General features: G+C 32.8%; 1 long non-coding RNA gene across 1 annotated transcript in view; it reads right to left on the reverse strand.

The window, feature by feature from the left end:
- Positions 1–19,659, reverse strand: part of LOC147834548 (uncharacterized) — a 264,546-nt gene that overhangs the window by 200,647 nt on the left and 44,240 nt on the right. The window contains exon 3 of the long non-coding RNA XR_015504552.1: positions 2,897–3,599. This is a non-coding gene — a long non-coding RNA (uncharacterized LOC147834548). Of the gene's footprint in view, positions 3,600–19,659 lie in introns of the transcript that reaches the window.

The following is a 19,659-nucleotide window of genomic DNA, read 5'->3' on the forward strand; positions in this document are numbered from 1 at the left end:
AATTTAATTTCATTTCATTTCATTTCATTTCATTTCATTTCATTTCATTTCATCCAGGCCATGGAATATCAGTGCTTTTCGTTATTCATTTTACATTTTACTTTCCGTTCAGCAAAATTTTAATTTTCAATTAAATTAAATCATGTTATTCTTCTTCTTCTTCTTCTTCTTATTATTATTATTATTATTTTGGTATTACAAATCTAAAGTCGTAAGATGGTGTAAAAATCATTATTTAAAATACAAGTCAATGTTGTAATAATGCTATAATCTAATTTAGAAGATTGACAAGCCCCTTGAGTTAAATTATGCAATTTAATCTAACTTGTAGTCCAGCTTTGCTTTGAGCTTTAGTATGGTGTCCTAAACAGACTTAATAATTAAAGATGAAGGGCTCTATTTTAAAGATCTAGGCACAAGGTCTAAAACACAGGATACAAAAAACTTTAAAGGCATATCCAAAATTTGCCTCCTCCATTTGGCCTTTACTTTCACTTTCTCTCTTTTGTGGATGAGGAAACAGTGTTGTACACTCCACTGAAGACATTCATTAGCCTAAATTAATTTATTTTGCTTGCTGAGCACAAGGATTTGTTTCAAAACTATTTCTAAATTCAGTTGTAATTTCCAGCAAACAGATAAATGAACAATAATATTAAAGTGTGGTTAAAAAACTGAGTTATATCCAAACAGACATCCTATGCCCCATATGGTCTAAAAGGTGGACAAATCTAAGATTGTTTTTAATAAAACTAATATGAATATGCATACATACTACTACTACTAATAATAATAATAACAACATTATACAAAAGCAAGATGCCATGAAAAAAAAAGCCCCCCGAGATGAAGACATGAAGGCAGTAGTTTTTATATTTATGTAAAAAGTAATCATTTTTGTAATATTTTAGTCCTTTAGTTCTTTTTCATTTGTAAAGATATTTGTGTATTGCTGTACATCCTGCGTGTCGCAATGTGCGAGGTGCACAACTAACGCACTCTGCGCAGGACTTTAGCCCTGCTTTACAGTCTACTTTATTTTCTCAAAACAGCAATGCACCAACAATGCGCCTTAACACACCTCTTTTCTGGACTAGAACACCCATGAGTCCACAAAGTGGCGCAAATGGATTTTGTATTTAAACAACACGGCAGAAAATGGGAAAATTAAGGTTACACTAGTCTAAAAATTGCAACATGATGGAGCAAATTGGGGCAAACATGTCTTGTGCCTTATTGTGCCGGGTGTATGATACAGCCCATAGTCTTTTTGTCTGATCAGTGCTCAAAAGGTCATGTAAATTCAGCCTTTTACTCAGTGAAAGTCAGAGAAAAGTCAGAGAATTTAATATTTGGATAAGAGTGGGAACTCTGTGTTAAATAAACAAAAACTCCATACTGTTTTAAAACTAATCAAGGGTGAGTAAATGATTGCAGAATTTTAATTTCTCTTATACATCTCTTTACACATTTGAACAGAAAAGCTATTACCAACAATCCCAAATAAAAAGTTCCCCCAAATATGGACTTTATTTTATTGAGTTATTCCAAAAAATAAAAATAAATAAATAAATACAATAAAGTGATCAGCAAGTATTAAAATAAGATATTAGGTGCACCTAAACTCTGTACTGGAGGGCCATTGTCCTGCAAAACTTAGCACCAACCCCAATTAGACACACCTCAGGTAGCAAAGAATTCTGGCCCAGATTTGGCATAAATCTGGCACAGCAGGCATTCATCCAGCATTGGCATACAGCATGTGGACCAAACATGGCCCTGACTTGGCAGAGGTGGCACCGTCTTTAGGGTGGCTTACAATAATTGGGCCAGATATAAATTGTAGTATTTGGCCCAGATGTTAATAATTATTATGTGGCCCATGTAAGCTTGGCCTATCTTGACCCAAACAAAAAAACAAAAAAACTTGTAAGTATTTTCAAATAAAAATAAATCAATTCTACCAATCAGGCCGCTTCAAGACAAAGCACGCCCATAGTGTGCCTAGAGCACAATGATTCATGGGTTTATCAATTTCAATTGCAGTCGTGACACACCAACATTTCTGGCCCAGTTCAGGCTTAGTTATGGCTTATAAACTTGGCTGATATTGTTTGGCCCTTGTCTGGAAGCCAGACTTGGTCCAGTCATGTACCGTTATTCACTGTGGCATGTGGGCCAAACAAAAGCTGATTGTGTTGGCCAGAGCTGAGCCAGAGATGTTTTGTGGGACCTCAATCAGCTGATCAAGCTCTTTTTAGGTATACTAGAAACTTCCAGGCAGCTGTGTTGAAGGAAGTTAGTTATGGCTTAAAAGCTCATAGTCACAAACTCAAAAACACCATATCAAGAGATTGATTAATAAACAATAGGACAAATTAAGTGTATTTTTGATTGACTATTTTTTTTTTAAGAAACAAGGAAGATAGACAGTCGAAATTATTCCTGTGAAACTTCATTACAGGCAACCTGTCACTTTTTAATGAAAGCCTTCCAATGAGGCTGTTATTGAAGGACAGAACAACAGCAAATATATTAGACCCGAAAGGAAAACAACCGCAGCCTTCAAGCACAGATGCTCATTATGCATGCAATCAGATTAGCCAATCAAAATGCAACACATTTCATATCAAAGTCATAAATGGAAGGATCATGGAAAGTAAATAATACACAATAACACTGCAGATGTAACTCTGGGACAAAACATATGATTAAAACCAAAAGGATTATTTGAGCCCATATTTTTTTGCTTAGAAGTAAGTGTGGTTTGCTGATCTGGCAGACTTGTTATTGTTGCTTCTGACTTGCAGCAGAATTGTCTCTTTTCATGTTTTGAAAATTACATTTGGGATTTGAACATATGGACATTTCGGATGGAAATAAAATGCAAGGGAAATGGGTTTTTACAAAGTTATTTTGTATTGAGGAATAGATTAACTTCCAAATACATCTACTCATCAAATCTGGAGCAATGCATTTCCCCACAGATAAACTTAACTCGAAATCACAACCTCTGATGCAGAAAAAATACACTGAAAACTTGGTGAAACTTCACTCGGGCAATCCTAGGAGACTTTTACTTTTTTACATAATGTGAAATAGTGTTAAATTAAAACATATTTAGTTAAAAAAATCGCTACAACATACAGTACACATCAATTTAAGCTAGGGAAAAAGTTACAATATTTGACACCCCGCAAGAAAGTCTAATCAAATATTAATTCAAAACCCTATTAATTTTAGCTCAGTTACTTTGTATCTGGATAAGATGGATCAGAAGTTTCCACTGAACTGGAGAACAGACCCTGCACAAAAAACGCTGGCATAATCATTAATATAAAAATGTTCACAGATTTGATCAGAAAAAGAAAAAAAAAATGTCTTTGAATAAAAGTACTTCCTCCTGCAGTCATTCACCAGATCTTGATCATCGTGGTCTGAAAAAGAGTTTTCTCGAGCCAGTGAATGATAGTGAATTCACATTGAACATGTCAGCAGCGGCCTTTGCCTTTTGAAGAATTCCATCTCTGAGCAACGATCGCCGCTCGTGGTGTCAATACATCAGCGAGAATATGACATAGGCCCTGTCGTCCACATATCTGAGGAATGAGAATGGAAATGAGGACTAATTCTGTTTGTGGTGCATTGTTATTTTGATTGTATCAGCACTTTTTGTGTGCATTATATTGCTATAAATTGTAAATGTGTTTAATCACATTAATGAAATTGTGTGTTTGATAGATTGTCACCTTGGAATTATAAGGTTCTATCTGCGTTCTGAATGATTTTGTGTTATTGAGCTTCACAGTTTTTGCATTCCATATACCAGACAGTGTTTGTGTAACATTTGTTTTTTAAATAAAAAATCTTAAAATGTAAACAACTTATAAAAAACATTCCATAATGTAAATAGGCTGTCATTTAATAAGAATGTCAATAACTCAATTTTGACAAAAACGTCAGATAGAACCTTACAATTCTAAGGTGACGAGATGTTTAAACAGATATCTTGGCTAAAACAAAGCTAAATATAGTCTGTCTGTGGCAATCTAAGAGCCATGCACACCTTGCCCAAAGCGTAAGATGTGTTTGGCATGATTTGTTGCTATGGTTGTGTTGCAATTATCACCTTTTCTCTTACAACACAACAACCCCCCAAACATTATTATGGTACTTCTATACCATTTCTGGGTATCCCTCATGTAGGTGAGATGGCTTGACAAACCACCTGCAGAATACACACTTATTTATCTTTGTGACACTTTAACCCACACATGCCCAGACAATCATACATCCACTGCATGCAACCACACAGAAATGCCAACTGATCTTCTTGCTGTAAAGGCGATCATGCTAATTTATTGCGCCACTGCCTATTTTAAAGATTATTGTATGAATAAAATTAAACAGTAATAATAATAATAATAATAATAATAATAATAATAATAATAATAATAATAATAATAATAATAATAATAATTTATAACATCAAAAGCCATTCTTTAAAATCATCAAACATTAATTTGTGCCTTTTTTTTTTTTAGATTATCGCCATTAGGACACTGTTTTTTAATGCTTGCAATGCATTGCTTTGGCACTGAATTGGAAAAACCCAAACATGTTTATCATGCACTTTGCTCTTTTAAACTTTGCTCTTTTGAACCTTTTACATTCACAGACAGCTATACTATACTCATCAAACTCATCATACTTTATGAAAATCAAGTTTTGGAAGCTCACTGAAAATAAGAGATGACAGGCCATCTTTTACACTCCGCATTTAAAGATCAAATTCAGTCAAAACATGTCTCAGTATGACAAAGTAATAGGTTTAATACGACTGTGGTTTGCCTAAAAACTTTATAAAACACACACACACATATATATATATATATATATATATATATATATATATATATATATATATATATATATATATATATATATATATATATATATATATATATATATATATATATATATATATATATATATATATATATATATAAAAACTTTAACCCAGACTTTCATTCGTTCATTTTTCTTTTTTTTTTCCTTCCTTTTTTTTTTTACTTTTTTTTTTATCAGGGGTAACCATAGCCGTATGAACCAACAATTTATCCAGCATATGTTTTACACAGCGGATGCCCTTCGGGCTGCAACCCAGCACTGTAAAACATCCATAGTAAATAATACAGTAGACAGTAAATAATATTTTACCAGATATTTTTCAAGACACTTCTATACAGCTTAAAGTGACATTTAAAGGCTTAACTAGGTTAATTACTGTAGGTTAACTAGGCAGGATAGGGGATTTAGTCAAGTTATTGCATAACGATGGTTTGTTCTGTAGACAATAAAAAAAATAGCTCAAAGGGGCTAATAATATTGACCTTAAAAATTTCTTTTAAAAATAAAAACTGCTTTTAATCTAGCCGAAATAAAACAAATAGACTTTCTCCAGAAGAACAGAACAAAATAATAATATTAATAATAATAATAATAATAATAATAATACCTATTAATATGCCTTTTATTAATTTGTAATATTTTCATAGCAATTTAAACTAGCCTTTCAATATGTAAAATAAGAAACAAAAAGAAGGTCCTTTGACTGCATATACTCTGGGGAATAATGTCTAAGTGGAACAATTACATCAGATTTCCACTTTTTTGTTGTGCTTGAATGTTAAAGTGGCCCTCCTATGAATTGTCAGTCATGATACGGCCCGCCGCCAATTTGAGATTTAGACCCCTGCTTTAGACTGTGGGGGAAATGAGAGCACCCGAAGGAAACCCACGCCAATACAAGGAAAACCTGCAAACTCAGAAACCCCAACTGGTCCAGCCAGGGCTCAAACCAGCAACCTTCTTGCTGCAAGGCAACAGTGTTAACCACTGAGTCACCGTGCCAGGAATACCCTGACATCTAAAGCATATTTAAAAATCATGCTGCTCTCTTTATCATCCAACAATACTTCTTTCTTTTTTTTTCTTTTTTAAATTCTCTTTCTCTTTTCTCAAAAGCTCCTGGAGTGTCTTTCAATCATAGTTGTAAAGTGAAAGAGTGAGGCTCCTAGGAATGTCGATCCATCATCAGTAGGACGGGTCTCTACTGAGCTCAGTCACGCTGTAATTTCTCCTTTTCTATTGAGACGCCCAGCACTCCCCCTCTGTCCTATTGACAACTGAAAATGGCTTTGCCAACCTGACTGACAACTTTGTCTACCTGACAGAAAGCATAAAGCAGAGGCACAGAGATTAGACCAATAGAGCTGTGGAGATTACACTCTCCCATAATAGTACATCATATCAGATTGAGTCATTGTGATGATGCACAAGAGTATGTGTGTGTGTGTGTGTGTGTGTGTGTGTGTGTGTGTGTGTGTGTGTGTGAGTGTGCGCTAGTTATTTTCTCTTAAAGTAGGTTGTCGGAGCTGATTTCTTTGTCTCCGCTCGCTGTGTTGTATTTATTTTCTCGACCAATTTGAAGTCCAATTTGTCTGTATAGAGACTCCATTCTGTAGACATTTCTTGTTTTTTTCATACATTTTATGAAAACTTCTTTCATCTTTAAAAGTAATGTCTGTATTATGCGGTAATTATCCTCAGTTCTCACATTTTTGGTTCAAAGATCCTTTATTCACCTTGCCTTTTAAAATTAAAGGAAGATTGGTACTAATTAAAGGAAGGAGGACTAAAGGAAGAAGATCAAATTTATGCATTTATTTTAATTGGGCAAATGGATGAGTGGATCACAGAAAAAAACAATGTACAGCAATACAACAATGGATGGATTTTGGGTAGATGAATGGATGTATGAATGGAACAATGGATGGATATATGGATGGATAGATGGATGAACACAACAAAGAAAGGAACAATGAATGATTAGGTGTATGAAATGATGGATGGATGGATGGATGGATGGATGGATGGATGGATAGATGGACAGACAGACAGATTATTGGATGGATGGATGAATGGAACATTAAATGTATGAATGAAGCAATGGATGAATGGATGAACAGAGCAATGAAAGGAACGATGAATGAATGGATGCATGAACAGAACAAAAGCTGGATGGATGGATGGATGGATGGGTGGATGGACAGACGGACGCATGGATGGAACAATAGATGGATGGATGGATGGATGGATGGACGGATGGTCGGACGGATGGACATGGGGATGGACAAACAGATGAATGGATGGACAGATGGACAGATGGATGAACAGGACAATGAATGAACTATTCAATGGATGGATAGACAGATAGATGGATAGTTGGAGAGAATGACAGACAGATGGATGGATGAATGGATGAATGGAACATTAAATGTATGAATGGAGCAATGGATGAATGGATGAACGGAGCAATGAAAGGAACGATTAATGAATGGATGCATGAACAGAACAATAGCTGGCTGGATGGATGTATGGATGGATGGATGGGTGGATGGACAGACGGACGCATGGATGGAACAATAGATGGATGGATGGACGGATGGTCGGACGGATGGACACAGGGACGGACAAACAGATGAATGGATGGACAGTCGGACGGATGGATGAACAGGACAATGAATGAACTATTCAATGGATGGATAGACAGATAGATGGATAGTTGGAGAGAATGACAGACAGATGAATGGAACATTAAATGTATGAATGGAGCAATGGATGAATGGATGAATGGATGAACGGAGCAATGAAAGGAACGATGAATGAATGGATGCATGAACAGAACAATAGCTGGCTTGATGGATGGGTGGATGGACGGACAGACGGACGCATGGACAATAGATGGATGGATGGACGGATGGTCGGACGGATGGACACAGGGATGGACAAACAGATGAATGGATGGACAGACGGACGGATGGATGAACAGGACAATGGATGAACTGTATAATGGATGGATAGACAGATAGATGGATAGTTGGAGAGAATGACAGACAGATGGATGGATGGATGGATGAATGGAAAAATGGATGTATAAATGGAACAATGTATGGATGGATGAACAGCAATGAAAGGAATAATGAATGAATATATGTATGAAAGGAACCATGGATGGATGAAATGTATGAACGGAACAATGGATGGACAGATAAATGGATGGATGGATGAAAGGAACAGTGGATGGACAGATGGACGAATGGGCAGACGGATGAATGGATGTATGAATGGAAAAATGGATGGATAGATGCATGAACAGAACAAAGAAAGGAACAATGAATGAATAGATGTATGAAAGGATAGATGGATGGATGAACAGAACAACGGATGAATAGAACAATTATGAACGAATGGATGGATGGATGGAACAGACAGACAGATTATTGGATGGATGGATGAATGCAACAATGGATGTATGAATGGAGCAATGGATGGATGGATGAACAGAGCAATGAAAGGAACGATAAATGGATAGATGCATAAACGGAACAAGGGATGGATGGATGGATGGATGGATGGATACACGGAAGTATGGACAGATGCATAGATGGAACAATAGATGGATGGATGGACGGATGGTCGTATGGATGGACACACGGATGGAGAGATGGACAAACAGATAAATAAATGGTAAGACGGATGGGTGGATAAACTGGACAATGGATGAACTATACAATGGATGGATAGACAGATAGATGGATAGTTGGAAAAAATGACAGACGGATGGATCAATGGAGCAATGTATGGATGAATGAACAGAGCAATGAAAGGAACAATAAATGAATATATGTATAAAAGGAACAATGGATGGATGAATGCATGAACAGAACAAAGACGGATGGGATGTATGAACTGAATAATGGATGGATGTTTGAAAGGAACAGTGGATGGACAGATGGATGAATGGGCAGATGGATGAACAATGCATGAACAGAACAATGGATGAACCATACAATGAATGGATGGACGAATTGATAGATGGACAGAATGACAGACAGATGGACAGACATATGGATGGATGGATGGCTAAACAGAATGATGGATGGACAATTGGATAGATGGATAAACAGCATGATGGAGAGGTGAATGGATGAGTGGATAAACCGGTTAATGCATGAATGAATTTGTGGATGGATCGATGGGTGGAAAAACATTTCAGTGAATAGGTGGATAATCAGGTTGATGGAGTGGTGGATGGGAGGATAAACAGAAAGATTGATGGATTTATGGAACAATGGCTATATGATCGATGAATGGGTGAATTGATTTATGAATGAATATTTGTTTTAGAGATGGATAAATGGATGGAAGAACAGAACAATGCATGGATGGATGGATGGACGGATGAATGGATGAACAGAAAGATAGATGGTTGGATGGGTGGGAAAAATGGAATGATGAATGGATAGTTAAAAGAATAGAATGATGGATGGATGGAAAAAATTACAATTATAAATGGAGGGATAAATGGATGGATGACTACTCAGGATGATGGATAGATGGATGATTGGATGGATGGATTTATGTATGGATAAATAAACTTGAGTATGGATTGATGATTGGATGGATGGAAGGATGGATGGATGGATGGAACAGTAGATACAGTAGATAGAAGGACTAATCCATGGATAAATACACACAGGTATTGACACATTTTGCTATGATTGATGAATGTAAAAACATTAGAGTGGGTGGTTGGATAAATAAACTGATAGAGTTATAGACCAAAACAATTAATAGATAGATGGGTGGATAGATAAATTAACAAAATATAGCTAAAATAATACACTTAAGCAGAAATAGACACTTGATTCAACATGAGCTAAATAAGAAACTTATAAATGGTCCCTGAGCTCATGGACATAATGGCGACTTTAATGTAATTTGGATGAAGTGCCACTCTGTTCTTTCACAAAAGTCCCAGCAGTCTTGCTTTCTCTTGTTTAATAAGAGCTAAAAGCTGAGAAGAGGAAAGTTATTTTAGGATTATTTATGCACGATGAACCCAGAGGGGACCTCCGACCATTCTGTTTTTGCATGTTTGTACGTGTTCCATAATCCTAAACCTAATTAACCCTAACCCTTTACTTTAATGGAACCAAATATGAAAATTCAGTTATTATCTACTCAACCTCATATTCATCCAGACACACACTATATTTATATATTTATACAACAGTTCTGTCTAGTTCTCGAATCTGATTGGCTGATAGACGTGCGATATTCTGCAATATCAGAACTCCTACAGCCTCTTTACCCTTTGTGTATTACTCCGCCCACATACACCCAGCAAAAAGCAGACACTACAGATCTAAAGTTTAAAAGATGCTTTTAACTGTTTTAACAGCTGTTTAACTGTCAGCTTATGATTTGAATCCAAGGCGGAAGAAAGTAGTTCCTCATACAAAAGGGTTTTTAAGACTGTCCATGTTTGATTTAGTTTTTATATACACAATTATGCCATCAAACTGTTGTATAAACGCAATATCACACTCGTAGCAGTGTGATATGGCTGTATATCGGCACTGGTGGGGCACTGAGGCACTCGGCCTGCGGCCTCGTGCCAACGCACGCCTCCCACCAGTGCCGATATACAGCCATATCGCACTGCTACGAGTGTGATATTGCTCATATATATATATATATATATATATATATATATATATATATATATATATATATATATATATATATATATATATATATATATATATATATATATATAGATTTTTTTTTTTTTTTTTGCTTTATTGAAGCACATAAGATTATTTTCTGATGCATATTGTCCCTATTTTTAATATTCTTATTTTAAATCTTCGATCTATTACATGCCATATTTTAAATAATATTACTTAAACTATGGAATATTATCAGTATTAATGGATTATGGAATAATATTGATAAATTGTTTATTGTAAATATTCAGTCCTATTTGTATAATATAATCATATTTATAATTGTAAAAATATGTATTTTATACCAGTATTTTTTTTTAAGTAACCACTTGTTTGTTTGTTTGTTTATTTATTTATTTATTTACCCATTTTACATAAATATATTAATTAAATTAAAAATATGAATAAATATAATCAATGCATAAAAATAATATGTAATTTCATTAGTTATTTATTTACTTATTCAATATTTACCTACATAAATAAATTATCTAAAAATAAATACAATTTAAAAATAAAATAATAAGTAAATTCAAAACTTAATGTTTGTTTATTTATTTATTTATTTATTTATTTATTTATTTATCTGTTTACTTAATATAAATAAATAAATAAATAAATAAATAAATAAATAAAACCAAAAAATAAGGTAAATTCAATACTTAATGTTTATTTATTTATTTATTTGATATGCATAAATAAAATAAAATAAAAAACAATGAAAAAATAATATCTATTAATGAAAAAGTAAATTAAATATTTAATGTTTATGTATTTATTTACTTAATATACTTAAATAAATAAATTAATACAAATACACAAATAAATAAATTTGTTTAACACAAAAATAAAAAGTAAATTTGATACTTAATATTTATGTATTTATTTACCTATATATATATATATATATATATATATATATATATATATATATATATATATATATATATATATATATATATATATATATATATACATATATATATATATATATATATATATATATATATATAAAGTTAATTCATTATTTATTTAATTTTTACTTAATATAGACAACTAAATTAAATTTAAAAAATAAATGAATAAAATCACTATTTAAAACAATAAGCCAATGTAATGAATTTAATACTTTCTATTTACTTATTAACTTAATATACATAAATAAATAAATAAATAAATAATAAATAAAAAACAAATAAAATAAATAAATATTTTTTAATTTATTTAACTAATATACATAAATTAAATACAATTATAAATAAATAAGATCAATAAACAAAAAAATAAGTACATGCAATACTTAATGTTCTTTTATTTATTTATTATTTAATACACATAAATAAATAAACAAAACATAATATATAAATGCAATTATTAAATACAAAATAATAAATAAATAAAATCTATAAAAAAAATAAATAACAAGTAAATTCAATACTTAATATTTATTTGTTTGTTTGGAATATTCATTCATTCATTTGGAAAATTTAATTAAGAAGTGTCTTAACCTAAAATGAAGTTTTCAAGTGATTTGACTATTTTTCAAATGATTACATTTGAAATGAACATGGATCCTGTTATATGCTTCTATTCTTTCTTGCTTCAGATCAGCTAGGGAACAGAATGTGTGGAGGCCCACTTTTTATTCCTTCGCCCAATCTGGAAACCACAGGAGGGACATTGCCACTGGAGCAGTAGGGGTGACTTGTGTAAAGCAGGTGAAGGTAACTTGCTATTGGCTCATCCATCTGGAAACACAGCAATTAGTGTTTCTATTGTTGCCTGACATGAGCCTGGTTTTTCAGAGCTGTGAACCACGAAACAGTCAAAACTAGACCACTAGAAAAGCAAACTACTCGCATTAATAAAAAAAACAAACCATTAGAACATGCCGAATCCCGGGCTTTTGAAATAAACTAAAATAAAAAATGCATTGTATTAATCACGCACGCTGGTTTCTTCACAATGTGCAAATTTTCTAGCCGAAGCTGTAGAAATGGCTAAAAAGATCAAATGTGGCTGAAGCGTCAGATATCTTCAGCCTGTCCATCCATAACCGTGACATCAGCATTAATGCTTTTTCCTAATAATTAAATGATGTCTGGCCTGCCTAGAAGCGGTTTAACATTCAATTAATTCCTTTCAGAGGCAGTGAGGAAGTCAGAGGAGAGTATCAATTAGTGCTGTTTAATAGGAGGAGAGAATTCAAATTTCCATATATTATGTAGTTGGGCTGTTTAAAGAAGCGGTTCACCGTTTCCATTATTCTCCTTGAACCACGTTTATGTAAACAAAACACAACTTCTCTATGAACTCCCTTACCTCGAGTCTGAGCTATAATTAGGAAATGATAGAATGTACACTTGTTTACCCAGTCTGTCTTAAATTCATAAGACTTGTTTTCTAGACCAGTCTACAGTTGAAGTCAGAATTATTAGCCCTCTGTTTATTTTTCCCTCAATTTCTGTTTAACAGAGAGCAGATTTGACACATTTCTGATCATAATAGTTTTAATAACTCATTTCTGATTGATTTATTTTATCTTTGCCACGATGACAGTAAATTATATTTTACTAGATGATTTTCAAGACACTTCTATACAGCTTAAAGTGACATTTAAAGGCTTTAATTAGGTTAACTAGGCAGGTTAGTGTAATTAAGTTGTTGTATAACAATGGTTTGTTCTGTAAATTATTGAAAAAAATAGCTTAAAGAGGCTAATCATTTTGACCTTAAAATGGATTTAAAAATATTAAAAACAGCTTTTTGTCCATCTGAAATAAAGACTTTCTCCAGAAGAAAAAAATATTATCAGACATACTGTAAACATTTCCTTGCTCTGTTTAACATCATTAGGGGAATATTTTAAAAAGAAAAACAAATGTAAAGGGGGGGGGGGGGGGGGGGGGGGGGGCTGGAGATGGGTAATAATTCTGACTTCAACACATTTGCATATACAGTACATATACCAATACATGTATTCATACATTTTCCTTAAGTCATTTTTATTTTTCAGGGGTTGCCACAGCAGGATGAACTGCTCACTTCTTTATGCATACTGTTTGTTTTATTAGCAGATGCCTTTTCCAGTCACAACCCAGGACTGGGAAACACCCAAACACTCTTGCATTCACACTCATACACTACAGCCTATTCAGCTTATTCAATTCACCTGTACCTCGTGTCTTTGGACTAGTGGAGGAAACCCAGGCAAATAAGGGGGGAACATACAAACTCCACACAAAAATGCCAACTGAACCGAGGCTTGAACCGTGACTTTCTTGTTGAGAGGCAACATCGCTATATACGAGGCAACATTATATATATATATATATATATATATATATATATATATATATATATATATATATATATATATATATATATATATATATATAAAACGTTATTTTTATAATTTATTAATATTATTATTATTATTATTATTAGTAGTAGTAGTATTTTGTATGGGCTGCACAAATCTTCCTGCACACTTCATTCTAGAAGATGAACAATTTGCTATGAAAATGCTATCAAAGATCTAACAAATTGCTCAAAATTATTCAGTGACATTATTTGTCTTCTTATTTTCATTACTTGTCTTTTTTTTTTTTTTTTTGCATTTGTACCAAAATTACAATGATTTGAGAGAGAGAAAAAAAAAAAAAGTTTTGGTGTTCAGCATCTTGCCCTCGTGTCCAATGCAAGATCATTAGTAAAAACAAACAAACAAATATTTGAAAAATTCCTCTGGCTGTCTTAAAGGTCCATGCCAAGTCTTTGTTGTGTTAAGAGTTCCTGTTCTTGCTTTTATGATTATTCTTTGTGATCAATATGATCAGAGGCAGAGATACATAAATTAATAAAGAAACAAGCTAACATGAAATACAAGAAAATAAAGTAAAGCATGGCATCAGGCCCATGATGCAACAAGAAAGCAACTGAGACAGTCTATTTATGTGCTGGAGCACCTTTGTGGTTACAGAGAGTTCATCGAATGAAATTTGAGAAAGTTTAAACGACCTGATTGTCATTGGTGCGCCTGATGAAAGACCTTTTTCTGTTCAAATCATAAAGTTTAAAGTCTTATCATTACTTTTCATTTATCTCTTTACCTTGAAACTCTGTCTTACTCTTCAGTAAATTAGGAACCCGAATCTCAAAAGATATACAAAAAAAGTTTATAATAAGTAAATTCCAAGTTTAAGTTTTTTTTGCAGTTTAACTTCAGTCTATTTATAGAGAGGATATTAGAAAAGGCAAGTTAAAAGATACATTTGGTGGGGATTTGTAAAAAAAAAAAAAAAAAAAAAGGGTTGTGTATACACTTGAAGGAAGTCTCAGAAAAGGGCAAGGTATGTAAAAGAGGGTGTGTTTAATCCAGTGTATAAATCTCAAGGTAGTTACAGAACAGGGTGTGGTTTGAATAAAATTTAGTGAATAAAACTAAAAAGAGAGTTCCAGAAAAGACTGAGAATTTTAAAAGGGGGTGTGTATAATTTAGTTAATAAGTAATAATAATAATAATAATAATAATAATAATAATAATAATAATAATAATAAAATTAGAATATGGCTGTTTAAAAAAAAAAAGGTGTGTCTAAAGGATGAAAAAGCAGCAAAACATGAGTCAGGTAGTTCAGTGTAAACAAAGTTACAGATTTGGGTGGAGATTGTTTAGGTGTCTAATGTTTTTTTTTTTTAGAAATCATAAGAAATCTGAAGAACATTGTGGAGTCTAATAATATGGGTGTGTCTGACCTAGTCTAATCAGCATAATGCTGCAGTCACACTAGAGCTTGAGCTTGCACAATTCTGTCCTACGGCACTGGGGAAAGGGGCGGGATTAAACAAGATGATCTGACATTTAAAAAAGTGAGCGATTGGTTCATGTTTTAAATTTCTGTCCAGAGAGGTCTTGTTTTGACTCTCGATTGGTCTTACTCAATCAAGTGATGCGATTTTGCAGGTTAGAGTTTACCAAGCTTGAACTTTGCACCGCAGCGAAATGCGAAACTTGCTGCACAAGCTTGCATTTCTGGTCTGATGCATACGTAAAGCACATTTTCAAAGTTGAACATCTATCTTTAGCATCGTTTTTCAGATAAACAAGAATGTTCACTTGGCATGTTCCTTAAATATCTGAAAACATGTTAGGGTATTTTTATGCTTTAGAATAATCAAAAACTTACATACAGCAGCTTTAATTGATTTGTGATGTGACAACATGAAGGAATTGTGTTTAATGCAGCATTTTTTTTTTACAGTATACACTGTAAAATCAAGCAATGCAATTAATCAAATTAAATTTGTTCATAAGACATACATTTCTTTTAAATGAAAGTTCATTGTATTAAATAGAAACAAGTTACAGTACATGAACACATGAACTTAAACTGAATTAGTTCACTCAACCATGCAGATTTCACTTTCACATGTGTTAAACTGAAAAACTAAAAAAAAAAAAATGTTAAAATGTACAAATATTAAGCATTAGTGTGTATTTTTGCGCTTGATTTACACAGATTTCTATAAAAATAAAATTGTAAAACTTAAAATACAGTTTGAGTCAAATCCACAAAACTTAAATAATAGTAAATGTGGCTTTATGTGAAGTAAGGAATAGTTTAGTAAGGAATATTTGAGTTACACTCAAATTAAGTTTGCTGTTTGTTCAAATTACTTATTTAAAATCAGCTGAAACAACATAATTATTGAGTTTTTGACTAATTGTTTTATGTTTAATCAACTTACATTCATAAAAACTAATAATTTAACTTAATTATTTGATGTTGTCTCAACAGAAACTGATCGTGTAGAACCCAGCATTTGTTTTACAACATAAAAGAAATAAATACTTAATATATACACAATAATCATAACCAATAACATATTTAAAAAAATAATAAAAAGGCATTATTAAGCTAAATTATTAATATTAATTGAATTTAGGCAATGTATTTGATCAATTTAGTAAACTTAAATTTATATTTACAGTGTAGTCTACACTGTAAAAAATAATATCCTATATCTACTTAATAAAATTGAGGTAACAGATTACAAGCAATATTATTATTTAATTCAACAAATATGGATTGAGTATCGGTTAATTAAATTGTCTTATTTAAAATTAGTCATTTAAAATAAGTAACTGCGAACAGAACTTCAAATAATTAGCAAATTTTAACCAAAATTATTAGTTTAATTATTGATCGGTGTAACAGAAACTGATTGTGAATTTGAAAATGCTCATTTTAATCAAGTTGGACTTAATCAATATTTTCTCTTCTTTAAATTATTCAAAAATAATATCTAAATTCTTATAATAAAATTTATTTGATTTTATTTAAAAAATGGCCTATAAACAGGAAATTAATTTTATTAAATGAAGTGTACATATAAAATTTAATAAAATATACAAGGCCACAAAATGATTTTTTTTACAGTGTACAAATTTGCCATATAATTTGCCATTTATTTATTAATTTGTTTGTTGCTGTTTCAGCTTTATCTCAGTAGTAAAACAGCAGGTCCCATGTTCTCCATTGTCACAGAAACCATTTTGTAGCTGTACTGAGACATATTTCAGGAGCTTGCTTTTACTGACACTGAGTAAATGTCCGTCACTGAAAGTCTTTGGATTCAGGACATATTTATCTATTTCACAGTGGAAACAATGTGACAAGAGCAGGTTAGCAATTTGAAATTTGCTAGAGCTGCATGTGAAATGTAATCAGTCAGCATTTACAGAGTAATGTGGCATGGCCGTCACGCTAACATTGGCTTTTCCCCTCCGTCTCTGTTTTCCTCAGAGGATACGCCGTGAATACGTTTCTCTAAAAGAGGATGTTGACATGCATCACGCGAACAGTGTCAGAATGATCACCGCTCAGGTTCCGCAAAGCAGGCTGAGAGTTATTTGCAGTTTATGCACTTTTGCCTTTTTTTGTCATCACAATGTGATAATTAGACGATAAATCCCTCGGCTGCAATATTTGAAGCTCTTGGAATAAAGAATAGTCCACGTTCAAAAGGAGCACTGACTAGCATATTTAAGGTTTCGAAAGAAAGGTCGAAAGAAGAGAGATAGAGGTAGAACGAGAATCCAAATGAGCAGCTCCACGCTTAAACTTCTCAGACATTAAAGGGTCATTTTAAAACTTCCTTGATACTTGACTTTTGTTCTTTTTTATTATTATTAAATTTCACGAATGAGGCAAGAGTTGTAACACAGGTTGCAATACGCATCAGTGACAAATGATAAAGATTTCACAAAACCAAAAAAGTAACCCTGATCACATATGGAACTTCACAGAGAGTCCAACAAAATGTACATGTGATGAAATGGTGACTCAAAAATTAATATATATGGTGGTGTTTGGTTTTAGTATGGTTTTAATTAGGGAGTAGGAATTATTCCATGGAGATTTAAAGGAATGTTCAAAAGCGAGATATATATTGTTTACAATCACATTAAACATCCAAAAATGAGTAAATGTTGCTTTACATCAGAAGTTTTCTAATATTAAACTGCTTTGTTCATGGATTTTATGGGTGAACATCTGACCTTAATATATGGAAGTCACCACAAACACCAAAGCAAATAATCAGACTTTTAATTGAAGCTTAGCCATATATAAATCCGATTGAGCTTGCATTTCACTTGCTGAAGACAAAACTGAAGGGAAAATGCCCCAAGAACATCAAGAACTGAAGACAGTTGCTTTAGAAGACTGGCAGAGCACCACCAGGAATGAAACCCAGCTTTAGATGATGTCTATGCGTTCCAGACTACAGGCTGTTATTGAATGCAAAAGATTTGCAACCAAGTATTAAAAAGTGAAAGTTTGTTTTATGGATCTAATGCTGTCTAATTACTTTTGGACCCTTAACAAGTGAGACACATATGCAAACTGTTGTAAATCCTACAGCGTTCACCTGATTTGGAGGTAAATATGCTCAAATTAAAGCTGACAGTCTGCAGTAAAACACATCTAGTTTGTTTCATTTCAAATCCATTGTGTTGGTGTATTGAGCCAAAAATGCTAGAATTGTGTCAATGTCCAAATATTTATGGACCTAACTGTATATGCATGTATGTATGTATGTATGTATGTATGTATGTATGTATGTGGCCTCATAGCAATAAGGTCACTGTGTGGAATTTGCATGCTCTCCCCATGTTTGTGTGGCTAAATTGACTGCAGTATATGTGTGTGAATCTGATGGGTGTTTCCCAGTGCTGAATTGCAGCTGGAAGGGCATTCGCTGTGTAAAACATATGCCAGAATAGTAAGCGGATCATTACACTGTAGTGACCCCTGATAAAAAAAAAGGGACTAAGCCGAAGAAAAATGAATAAATAAATGTATGATTACATACTTGTTACACTTGTTACTTTTATGCACAAGTAAATTTGTATTTTGCAATAAAGGTTGTCATTTGATACAAACCATTACAACAATCAAATTAACAGGTTAAAAATAATTAAGTACTTTTTTTACAATATTACTGTTTATTAGGAGTGACAAGTGATAATAGTACAAGACTCTTTCTTTAAAGTTTTGTCAGACTAAAAAGCATTTGAAACCTTCAACCTGCTAGACCAACTAATAATCTGGCACAATAAAAACACATTGAAATATTTTAATTTGATGCAAAATACTTTTCTTCTTACACTGTAACAAAATGCCACAACATTTGTCCCAACACAAACCGATTAAGTAAACTAAAAACCATTAAGTGGATTGAACATAAAACATTTATGTTGTGTCCCAACACCAGAGGACTTCTGTAGTCATTATTGGTTTGAATCTATCTATACAGTCATCCATCCATCCACCTATTTATTTATCCATATATCCAACTATTCATTCATCCATCCATACATCCAACTATGCATCCATCCATCCATCCACCTATTTATGTATCCATAGATCCAACTATGCATCCATCCATCCATTTTTTATCCATCCATCCATCCATCCAACTATTCATTCATCCACACATACATACATCCAACTAT

The sequence above is a fragment of the Danio rerio genome, chromosome 12 (genome assembly GCF_052040795.2).
Source record: "Danio rerio strain M-AB ecotype USA chromosome 12, GRCz13ab, whole genome shotgun sequence".
Lineage (NCBI taxonomy): Eukaryota > Metazoa > Chordata > Actinopteri > Cypriniformes > Danionidae > Danio > Danio rerio.